This window comes from Orycteropus afer, unplaced genomic scaffold (assembly GCF_000298275.1).
Source record: "Orycteropus afer afer isolate SDZICR_OR568_19922 unplaced genomic scaffold, OryAfe1.0 scaffold00141, whole genome shotgun sequence".
NCBI classification, from domain to species: domain Eukaryota; kingdom Metazoa; phylum Chordata; class Mammalia; order Tubulidentata; family Orycteropodidae; genus Orycteropus; species Orycteropus afer.
Genome location: NW_006921728.1, coordinates 3,498,880 through 3,510,389, shown reverse-complemented (window position 1 = coordinate 3,510,389; position 11,510 = coordinate 3,498,880).

Genomic DNA, 11,510 nt, shown 5'->3' with positions numbered 1-11,510 from the left:
TCTTCCGAGGAGTGGCTGGTGGGTTTGAACCGCCAGCCTTCTGGTTAGCAGTCAAGTGCCTTAGGCACTATGCTACCAGAGCTCCTTAATAGCAAACAATATTGATATATCAGCCTCATTGTTTGAACCCCCTTGAAAACATTTAAATAGCGTACACAAAGACATTTAAATTTACCAATGCAAGTTCTCAGACCAAAGAATCAAATCGATATTGGTTGGAATATAGGCTCTGCCATTCACCACTGACTTTGGGTAAGTTACTTACCTTTCTAAGCTTCCTTTCCTTCACCTATAAAATGGAAGTAACAATTGTAACTCCCTCTTAAGGTTGATCTGAAGATCAAACGGGAGTTCACAATAAAGACAGATTTTTTTATTATATTTACTTATATGGCTAATGTAACATACTATTGTCAAAGCTTAGGAATACTGTAGGCCTTTTTGTGACCACAAAGCCAGGGATAAATACAATGAATGTGTAAAGTTACGAAAGATGAGAGTAGAGTAGACAGAATGGAGTGACCCATGGCTGGAAGTTTGCAGGTACATTCAAACAAGCAGAAAGTGATTGGGAGGGATGGTGAGAAAGTAATTCATGTAATGTGCCTGGTTGTTGTTGTTAGGTGTTGTCAAGCTGGCTCTGACGCATAGTTACCCTATGTACAAAAGAATGAAACACTGCATGGTCCTGTGCCAGCCTCACAATCTTTGCTATAACTGAGCCTATCATTGCAGCCACTGTGTTATTCTCTATCATTGAGGGCCTTATCTCTTTTCATTGCCTCTCCACTTTACCATGCATGATATCCTTCTCCAGGGAGTGGTCCCTTCTGACAACATGATCAAAGTAGGTGAGATGAAATCTGCCCATTCTCGATTCCAAGGAGAATTCTGGCTGCACTTCTTCCAGGAATGTGCCTGGGGACTAGCCTTGATATAGAAGGAAGTGAAGCCCTATCAGACAAGAGACAAAAGAAATTGGAGAAATGGAGGGATTCGATCAGACATTAGGTATAGACGAGATATGACAGGAGAGCAGTGTATGTTCAGCCGGTTGTACATTGGTGCACAAGGTTTCTGACGTAGAGAAGTTGTAGGTAATGAGAAGTCTGACCTGTGATCATGCTGAAGAGAAGACGAGAAAAGAGTAATTGGAATTGTTGTGCAAGTCAAAGAACCTTGAAGTCAGGATGACATATGGGGGTTTGACACATTTATAGGTGTCTCCAGAATTATGGAGGAGATGGCTTGTAAAGGGAGCCTGAAGGTGCATAGTGACAGGGGAATAATCAAAAGGTGAATAAATGTGAGAAACTAGAAAGGGCAAAGAGTGTGATAGTCAGATAATTCAGGTCTTCAGAAAGGAGAGACTACTGCAGGAAGTTCACATTGCATTTAGAAGGTGGAAGGCAAGTCACATATTCTGTCCTCAGGCATTCTGGGCTTTCAGAGAAAGAATCTAAACTTGAATGAGCTCTAAGGAAAACGTTTGGAAGCAGAAACAAAGTTTAAAATAGTTTCAGGGGACATCAAGGTCAATTGGCACAGCACAGTTCACAAAGAACATATTCTACATTCTACTCTGGTGAGTAGCAACTGGAGTCTGAAAAGCTTATGAGCTGACAGTCTAAGGTCATACTATTGGTGTATCTCCTTCAGGAAAGAAACAAGAGTGAAGAAAATCAAAGATGCATGGAAACAATTATTCTGAAGGATTCATGGACCACATGAACTTCACCCTTCATTACCGTGAAAGCAGAAGACCTAGATGGTATCTGGCTACCACTATGGACTACTCTGAAAGAGATCACATTAGAAGGTGTTGGATAGAGTGGGAGAAAAGTGTGGAGCAAAACTGAAGATCATGAAAGAGACCAGGTTCACTGTTTGGATACAGACTGGTAGAACCTTCAAGCCTGGAACTGAACTCACTCACACCCGTTGCTTAACTTCTAGCTAAACAATAGACAGGTCTATAAAGTGAACAATAACATAGGAGAATACACACTCCTATCTGAGATCAAAAGGGCAGCATTTGGCTGAGGACAAAGTTCAGAAGGCAGGAAGGAGGAATGGAAATGGAAAACACAGGGAGGAAGTGGGATGTGTGTTGTTACATTGTGGGGATTACAATCAATGGCACTAAACAAAATGTGTATGAATTGTTGAAGGGAAAACTGATTTACTCTGTAAATGTTCACCCAAATCACAATAAAAATTTTTTAAAAACAGTAAGAATAGAAGATAAAGGAGAGTGGAGGACAATGAGTCTTGCCTGGCTGCGTGACAGAATCACCCCCAGAGCTTTTATAAATCACCCATTTCTGAGCATTTCCCAAAACAAAACCAAAGCCAAACTCATTACCTGTGAGTTGATTCTGAGTAATGATAAATTCTTGTATACAGTGTACAACTGCTCCATAAGATATGGAAGCAGATCACCAGGCCTTTCTTTTGTGGTACCACTGGGTGGGTTTGAACTCCAACTTTTAGGTTAGTAGCAGACTGCAAAGGGTTTGTGCTACCCAGGGAAATTTCCCATCACTAATTGAATCTAAATGTCTCAGATTGGGGCATGGTCAATGGAATCTTGTAAATATTCCAAACTACTCAATAGGATGTTTAGGTGAGAAGTTGTTTGGCCAAGGATGAGTCAGTCAGCTGGGAGGAAGAACAGAGCAGTAGTAAATGAGAGTAAAAAAAGGGAGATGACCTAAGGGACTGGTATCCGAGGCTGTGATAGGGATGAGAGGCATGAAATTAACTGTTCTCTGAACTTGGAACAGAACTTTTGCGTTGCTCATGTACTCTAATTGCCTCTACACTGCTTCCCTGAGGCTTTCATTGTTACCATAGTGGATACAGTGTGGGCAGGAAGTCAGGAAAGCAGCACTGCTGTGGGGAAATATTTGGGATAAAAAGTCAGAAATAATTTATTTACTTTTATCTCCTTCTCGTTCTCACTTTTTCTCTCTTTCAGATTCTGCCTCTAAGGCTTCGCTGCCCCTGTGAAATATAAATAACCTATTTATCCATTGTCCTTGCTGACCATGGATGCTACATCTGCTTGTGCTATTTCCCTTATTCTCTGCACTTTGGCACAAAGGCCAGGCCTTTCACCAGCTTTCTCAGTAACTCTTCTCACAAAGAATCAAGCTAAGGGATGTGCAGTTGTTGCTGGTTTAGAAACAACAGCATTTGGGCTTAAGAGTGACCTGAATGGCAGATGGACCTCCCAGCAAGACTTCTTCTGTGCCCAGATCCATGGACACTTCATAAAGAAGGGGACAAACTGGCCACCCAAGGCCATTGTCCAGAGTCTTCAGAACCCCACAATTCACTTTGGCAGTAGGCAATTAAGGTTTTTCATCATGGACTATATATAGCTGTATGCATATAGTTCCTTTCCCCAACTCCTCCATTCAAACTCCACCCACAGTTAAAATTCCACCTCCGCTGTAAAATATTCATGTCCCATAATGAATAAAAAAGAAGAAAGATTTGCCTTTTTAGCTTCACAGATAGGAGATCTCTCTCTCTCTCTCTCTCTCTCTCTCTATATATATATATATATATATATACACATAATTTTGTTTTCCTTCTGAATCTACTCTATTCTGAATAAGACTTATTAAATACCATAGTCAAGTGCCCATTTGCAAGCTTCCCAGTGATTGTTACTAGGCTCCCAAACAAGAAGCAAATTGGAGAAAATAGTTTTTTACCATTTCCCTAGGATGTTTTCTGGGAAATCTTTAGAATAATGGTGATAAAGAGGCTTATGCTGGCCTCTTGTTTATCAGGGATATGTCCTCAGGAAGTTGAGTGATATCTCCAATAGACCAATTCTCCAACTCCAGACTGGTGATTGGTGACACAAGTTCCATCATAAGCTTGTGTTGCCTCTTTTTAATTACTCTTCTGAATTCACTTCATTATGGGGAAAATTTGAGGACTCTTTCAGTCTCTTTGAAATTTGTGCTTCCCCAGTAAAATGTGCCATGGTAATTTGTTCTAATGTAGCCTACAATTTCCATATGATAATAATTCTATGTTTTGATTTGTGGCAGAAGACCATTTGCTTTGAACATATACATGGAGTCTTTTTTCCTTTCTTATTTCTGTGTGGTCAAAATTTTACAAGTGGGCTGGTAACCCGCCAAATTACTAAATCCCTCTTGTTATGTAACTCCTATATTCTCAGGATTTACTTCCTTTCCTTCCTAGGAATACATATACTAGGAATATTCTAGGCATACAATTCAAAGTGGTGTTGTGTTGTTGTTAGGTGCCATCAAGTCAGCTTCGACTCAGAGAGACCACATGTACAACAGAGCAAAACACTGCCCAATCCTGTGCCAGACTCACAATACTTGCTATACCTGACCCTATCATTGCAGCCACTATATCAATCCATCTCCTTGAGGGCCTTGCCATTTTTCATTGACCCTCCACTTTACCAAGCATGATATCCTTCTCCAGAGAATGGCCCCTTCTGACAACATGACCAATGTAGGTGAGACAAAGTCAGCCCATTCTCACTTCCAAGGAGCATTCTGGCTGCACTTCTCCCAGGAAAGATTTGTTAGTTCTTTTAGCAGTCCATGGTACTTTTCAGTAGTCTTCACCAACAGCACAACTCAAAAGCATCAACTCTTCTTCGGTCTTCCTTACTCATTGTCCAGCTCTCACATATGAGGCGATTGAAAATACCATGGCTTGGGTTAGGAACACCTTAGTCTTCCAGGAGACATCTTTGCTCTTCAACACATGAAAGGGATCTTTTGTAGCAGATTTGCCCAATGCAATATGTTGTCTGATACCTTGATTGCTGTTTCTATTGGTGTTGATTGTGTTGTTGTTGTTAGGTGCCGTCAAGTCTTCTCCGACTCATAGCGACCCTATGCACAGTAGAAGGAAACACTGCCTGGTCCTGTGCCAGCTCCACAATCCTTGCTATACTTGAGCCCATCGTGGCAGCCACTGTGTCAATCCATCTCATGAGGGCCTTTTCCTCTTTTGTCAACTCTACACCTTACCAAGCATGATATCCTTCTCCAGGGAATAGTTCCTTACAACATGACCAAAGTAGGTAAGACAAAGTCTGGCCATTCTTGCTTCCAAGAAGCATTCTGGCCGCACTTTCTCCTGGACAGATTTGTTAGATCTTTTAACAGTTCATGGTCCTTTCAGCATTCTTCACCACAATCAAAAGCATTGACTCTTCTTCAGTCCTCCTAAATCATTGTCCAGCTCTCACATGCATATGAGGTGATTGAAAATACCATGGCTTGTGTCAGGTGCACCTTAGTCCTCAAGGAGCCATCTTTGCTTTTCAGCACTTGAAAGAGATCTTTTGCAGCCTATTTGCCCAGTGCTATACATCGTCTGATGTCCTGACTGCTGTTTCCATTGGTGTTGATTATAAAACCAAGTAATATGAAGTGTTTGACAATTTCAGTCTTTTCTCAATTTATCTTGATGCTGCTTATAGGTCTAGTTGTGAAGATTTTTGTTTTCTTTATATTGAGGTGTACTCCACAGTGCATACTGTATTCTTTAATCTTCATCAGTAAGTGTTTCAAGTCATCCTCACTTTCAGCAAGCAAAGTTGTGTTGTCAGTGTATTGCAGGTTGTTAATGATTCTTCCTCCAATCCTGATGCCATTTTCTTCTTCATATAGTTCAGTTTCTTGGATTATTTTCTCAGCATACAAATTGAAAATGTATGGTGAAAAGATACAACCTTGATGCACTCCCTTCTTAATTTTAAACCATGCAGTGTCCCCTTGTTCTGTTCTAATGACAGCCTTGGCCTATGTACAAGTTCTTCATGAGTACAATTAAGGGTTCTGGAATTCCCATTCTTCTCAATATTTATCCATAATTTGTTATGATCCACAGAGTTGAATGCTCTTGCATAGTCAATAAAACAAGTAAACAGCTTTCTGGTATTCTTTGCTTTCAGCCAAGATCCATTTGACATCAGCTATGATATCCCTTATTCCAGATTCTCTTCTGAATTGAGCTTGCATTTCTGTCAATATATTGCTGCAACTGTTGTTGAATTATTTTCAGTAAGATTTTACAGCATGTAATATTAATGGTATTGTTTGATAATTTCCACATTCTGTGGGATGACCTTTCTTTGGAATGGGTACAAATATGGATCTCTTCCCATCAGTTGGCCAGGTAGCTGTCTTCCAAATCTCTTGGTATAGCCAAGTGAGTGCCTTCAGCATGGCATCTGTTTGTTGAAACATCTCCATAGGTACTAGGCCCCAAAATCTGACCTGGGGTATGCCTCCCCATATTTTGTCTCAGATTCTTCTTTTTCCATTTACTTATTCTTTCAACAAGTATCTATTGAACAATTATGTGTTAGATCCTGGGAATCCAGTGGTTAAAAAAAAAATCCCCTAAAACAGAAATAAAACAAAACAAAACCAGGCACATGTTTCTACCCCTATGAAAATTTACATTCTAGTGAGAGGTCAAACAATAAACAAAATATAGAAGGAAAAATAGAGATGGAGATAAGTCATTTGGGAAAAAAATAAATATAAAGGGAAGGGATGTGGACAATGTGATGTCATTTATTTTAAATTATAATTTGAATAGGGTGGCCAAAGAAGATCTCATTTAGAAGGGAACATTTAAGAAAAATCAGAAAAAGATGATTGAAAATGCTTTGTGGCTATTGGAGGAAGAACATTCCATTCAATGACCAATAGGTGCAAAGGCCCTGAGTTAGGAGAATTTTTAATATATGTGAAGAACAGCAAGGAGACAGTGAGTCTATGGTGACATGGAAAATGGGGAAATAGTAGAAGATGAAGTCATAGATGTAGATGGATTGGATCATAGGAATAGGCTTAGGGTATTTGAGGGGAATCAGATCATAAAGAGCTTGTAGGTCCTTGTAAGATGCTCTGAGTGACAGTGAAGGGCATGGAGCAGAGGAGGAGCACAATCAGAATGAAACTTACCTTGCTGCTGGGTTGAGAACTTATAGGGGAAGCCAGGTCAGAAGCAGAGAGATCAGTTAGGAGGCTATTGCAACAGTCCAGAAAAGAAATTTTGGTGTGTTGGACAGAGTGGTAGTAGTCAGGGTGGTAAAAATATTGATCAGATCCTGGTTATATGTAGTGGTGAAGGATATGTCAGATGTGCCTTGTGAGACAGGGAAGAACCAAAGATGTTTCCATCTTTGTAAGCGTTTTGGCTTACATCAGGAGAAATAATAGAATTGTCTTGGATTGAAAAGCAAAAGGGAAGAAGAGTAAATTCACTGGGGTAAATGAAAAGCTCAGTTTAAGCATATGTTAAATTTGAGATGTATTAGACATTCAAGTTATTATCTTGAATAATAACCATATTATTCTTGAGTAGGCAGTAGGATACATATATCTTATTTAGTTCAAGAAAGAGGTTTGGATTCAAGAAGCTTCAGAAGTTTCTTAGAAGCTTTTTAGTGCCATGAGATATGAGTTCAGGGGGGTGAAGGTAGATAGAAAAGACATGATTGATAATTCAGAGGGTAACTCCATTCCCTTAAGAGTAAATTACATTCCTATTCAGAGGAGTATGTCTTGCATTATGTCTTAATTTCTTAGTGCTGCTGTAGCAGAAATACCACAAGTGGGTGGCTTTACCAAACAGAAGTTTATTTTCTCACAGTTTAGGAGCTCATCTTGCCATGGATTTGATCCTGAGTCATAGTGATCCCCACTGGGTTTCTAAGGCTATAAATCTTTACAGAAGCAGACCCCCCTATCTTTCCTCCATGGAGTAGCTGGTGGGTTCAAATTACCGGCATTGCAGTTAAGTAGCCAAATGCCTTAACCACTAGGACACCAGCTCTAAGGAAAAACTTCTTCTCTTTGTTGGTTCTGGGGAAAGTCCTTGTCTCTTTTGAGCTTCCATTCCTTGGCTCTTTGGGAATCTTCATGTGGTTTGAAATATATCTTCTCTCGTCTCTGCTTGCTTTCTTCTGTGCCTAATATGTTCTTTTATATCTCAAAAGTGATTGACTAAAACTCATTCTACACTAATGTGGTACAGGGATTAGTTGGAATGGCTCTTCTAGACATGGTCTTTGTGACTCTCACCAGATTACAGAGCGGAACTATGAAAATGTAAGGTGCTTATGGCCCACCAAGGGGATTGGCTAGATTGTTAATAATACAAAGAAGGTACATGGCACCCTAGTGAGGGGTGGAACCATGGAAATAAAGTATAAGGAATGCTAATGTGTGGATTGGTCAGTTTCGTCATTCTGCTAGGCTTAAAGTGAGCCCTCCTAGAAGCAGAAGGGGAAATCTCACTACCATCAAGACAGAGAGCAACCAGGAGTGGAACACGCCCTTGGGCCTGGTATTCCTCCACTAAGACAGCTGAGATGGCCAGTTTAGACAACTGGCAGAGAGATGGCAGCAGTGGAACCAAGAGACCAGCCCAAGACAGAGTAGTGGGCTTGCCAGCCCACGGAGTGAGAAAGCTAAATGTTTTTGGGCAGGAGTCTTGCTAGCTGAGTGTGGTACACTTAGGTGCTCCTATCAGCAGGGGTAAAAGAGCTTTGTAACACTTGCCATATCAGACCAGAGGCCAGGCCAAGAGGCCAAGGGCCAAAGAGAGGCATCTCTTTGGGCATAGCCTAGGGGAGGCTGTTCTGATTTAAGAATTGTATCCTGAGTGTTTCTGAATCTGAATTGTAACTTATTACTTCTCTAATAAGCCCCATAATCATGGGTATTGTCTATGAGTTCTGTGTGGCCACTGCAACGAATTATCAAACCCAGCAGAGGAGCAGAGACTGCTGTGGAGGGACGGTTGATATCAGAGCTGGTAAAAAGGTTGGAGGGTGGCAGCATGTCCGATTTCCTCCTCAGAGTAATCAGTTTTGGGCTGTTGGTGTTGATCCTTCTCTCCCCCACTTGTGAATTTGGAGGAGGTCAGAGGAGGATTCCAACCCCAGCCCTTTTTGCATCTAATATGGCCCTATTAATTTAACAAAGAAAACCCTATTCTCAAATGGGATTGTATTCCTAGGTATGCATTCTTGTTATTTTTGTGTGCCCTCAAGTCAATAGGAGTTAGGATCTAAAACACACAATTTTTGGGGACACAATTCAATCCACAACACGTTAGAACACCCAAAACACATCAGAATAAACTAATCTGACCTCAAAATCTTTCCCATAGTCCTGTGTGAATGGTGGGATAACAACAAATCTGTCAGTTCCGCCCCTAGGCTTAGCCAAATTCTGTTCCAGGGTGCAGCTAAGAATATACCTGAACATTCATATATAGCCCTCAGGGTTTCTATATATTTGTAACTTTTGTGATGGTAACTGTTTGAATAGGCACTCTGGTGGCATAGTGCCTGAGGTATTTGACTATTAACCAGAAGATTGAGCAATCTACTTCCATAGTGATACCACCTCAGAAACCCAAGGAGGGGTAATTATGAGATGGCTCCAACTCGATGGCAATGAGGTTTTTTTTTTTTTTTGTTTGTTTTTTTGCATCTAAGAACAAATACAGAACAACCTCAATGCAGAGAAAAGCAATGTTTTTATAAAATAATGTCAAAGTCTATAGAAATCAAATGTACATGATTATACAGAATATTTATTGCCTCATACTGTAAACTGTATTAAGATTACATGACTGCATCAGGGTCTTTCTCAAGAAAAATGCATAGTCCTTGCTTTATCTTTGCAAAAGTAAAATATCCATGGTGGTGATTTTCCAGCAAAATAAGACATTTTCTCCCATAGATATATTTAAGGTATTCTTAAGAGGTTGAAATTATTTGCAAGTTTTTAAACCATTCCAGCTTCTTCCATTATGTCTATTTACACACATGTGAATAAATACATACACACACATGTGGACACACTTCTAAAAAGTATTTGGGTGCCTCATTAGCTTCAAGCTTTTTGAAAACAATACAACTTTTGAGTTTTTCCCATAGATAGTAAAAAAATATTAGTGTTTACGTAAAACTTCCCTTCTTTTATATTTTTTATATATAAACACTTTGCTGGGTTAAATATAGTAGGAGCTCTTGGATTCAATTCTGAAACAGGGTAAGTTTGGAATAGGTAATAACTGCACAAATTGATAAGCACTAAAAATTCTTAGAAATCTTACAAAGCAAATGATACTACTGGAATATATAGGAAGTCTAAAATAATAATATATCATAGAAAGAGGTCCTTTGGTCACTTCAGAAAGCTTAATGAACATGAGCCCATCCTGTTCTTCAGGTAACTATGGCATTGAAATGCTGAATGAAAATTCTGAATGTAGGGAACATTTGGCAACTTTACCATTGTTGTTGTTGTTGTTGTCATGTGCCGTCAAATTAGATACTCAAAATTGTCAAACCCTCCTCAATTAGAGAATCAGTTCTCTAATCCAATGGTGTACATGGAGAATACCAAACGATGTCAATACCAGATAATGTAAACAATGTAGAAATCAATAAACTGATATTATTTATCTGAGGGAAGACATGATACACAAAAAAATATGATATTGTCATGAATTAATTGGGAAAGAAAGTCCTCTATCAAAAATGAAATGATGTTATTTTTCACAATGGGAAAGACAACTGAATTCAGGGACAAACCTTAACTTGCATTAATTCTAACTATAAGTCAGAATTGACTCAATGGCATTGGGTTTAGTTTTGGTTAGTTTGTTTAAAGACTCTGGTGGTAGAGTGGTTGAAGCATTCAACTGCTAACCAAAAGGTCAGTGGTTCAAATCCACCAGCCAGTCCATTATGGCAGAAATGTGAGGCACTCTTCCTAAAGATTTACAGCTTTGGAGACCCTATGGAGCAGTTGTAGTCTGTCCTATAGAGTGGCTGTAAGTCAGAATTAACTCAATGGCAGTGGGTTGGTTTGGTGGGGTTTGTTCAAAGTTGTATTAAATAAGATAATGTAAAATATGTGACAGAGAACAAGAATAGAAATGACAATGATAAGCTGAGCTCTGGTAGCATAGTGGCTAAGACACTTGCCTGCTAACCAGACGGCTGGCGGTTCAAACCCACCAGCCACTCCTCGGAAGGAAGGTTGGGCAATCCTACTTCCGTAGTGATACTGCCTCGGAAACCCAAGGAGGGGTCGCTATGAGTCGGGGTCGACTCGACGGCACATAACAACAACAACAACAACAAGCTGTTAAGGCTTGTTAGTAGTATTGACATCCAGTGAGGCAGTATTGGATAGTGGTGAAGAACATGGTATCTGAAGTTATTGCTTTTGTTCAGACTCCAGCTGTATCACTTCTAGCTGTGTAACCATGGGCAACTTATTACAATCCTCTCATCTTTGTCATCTGTTAAATCTAGGATTGTCTTTATATGTTTTGTGAGGATGACAAAATCAACTTGTATAAATTGTTTAGAATACTGCTATTCTTCTCTTGCTCTTCTTCCTCCTCTGCCTGTCCATCTTCCTTTCCTCCTCCTTCTCTTCTACTTCTTCTTTTAT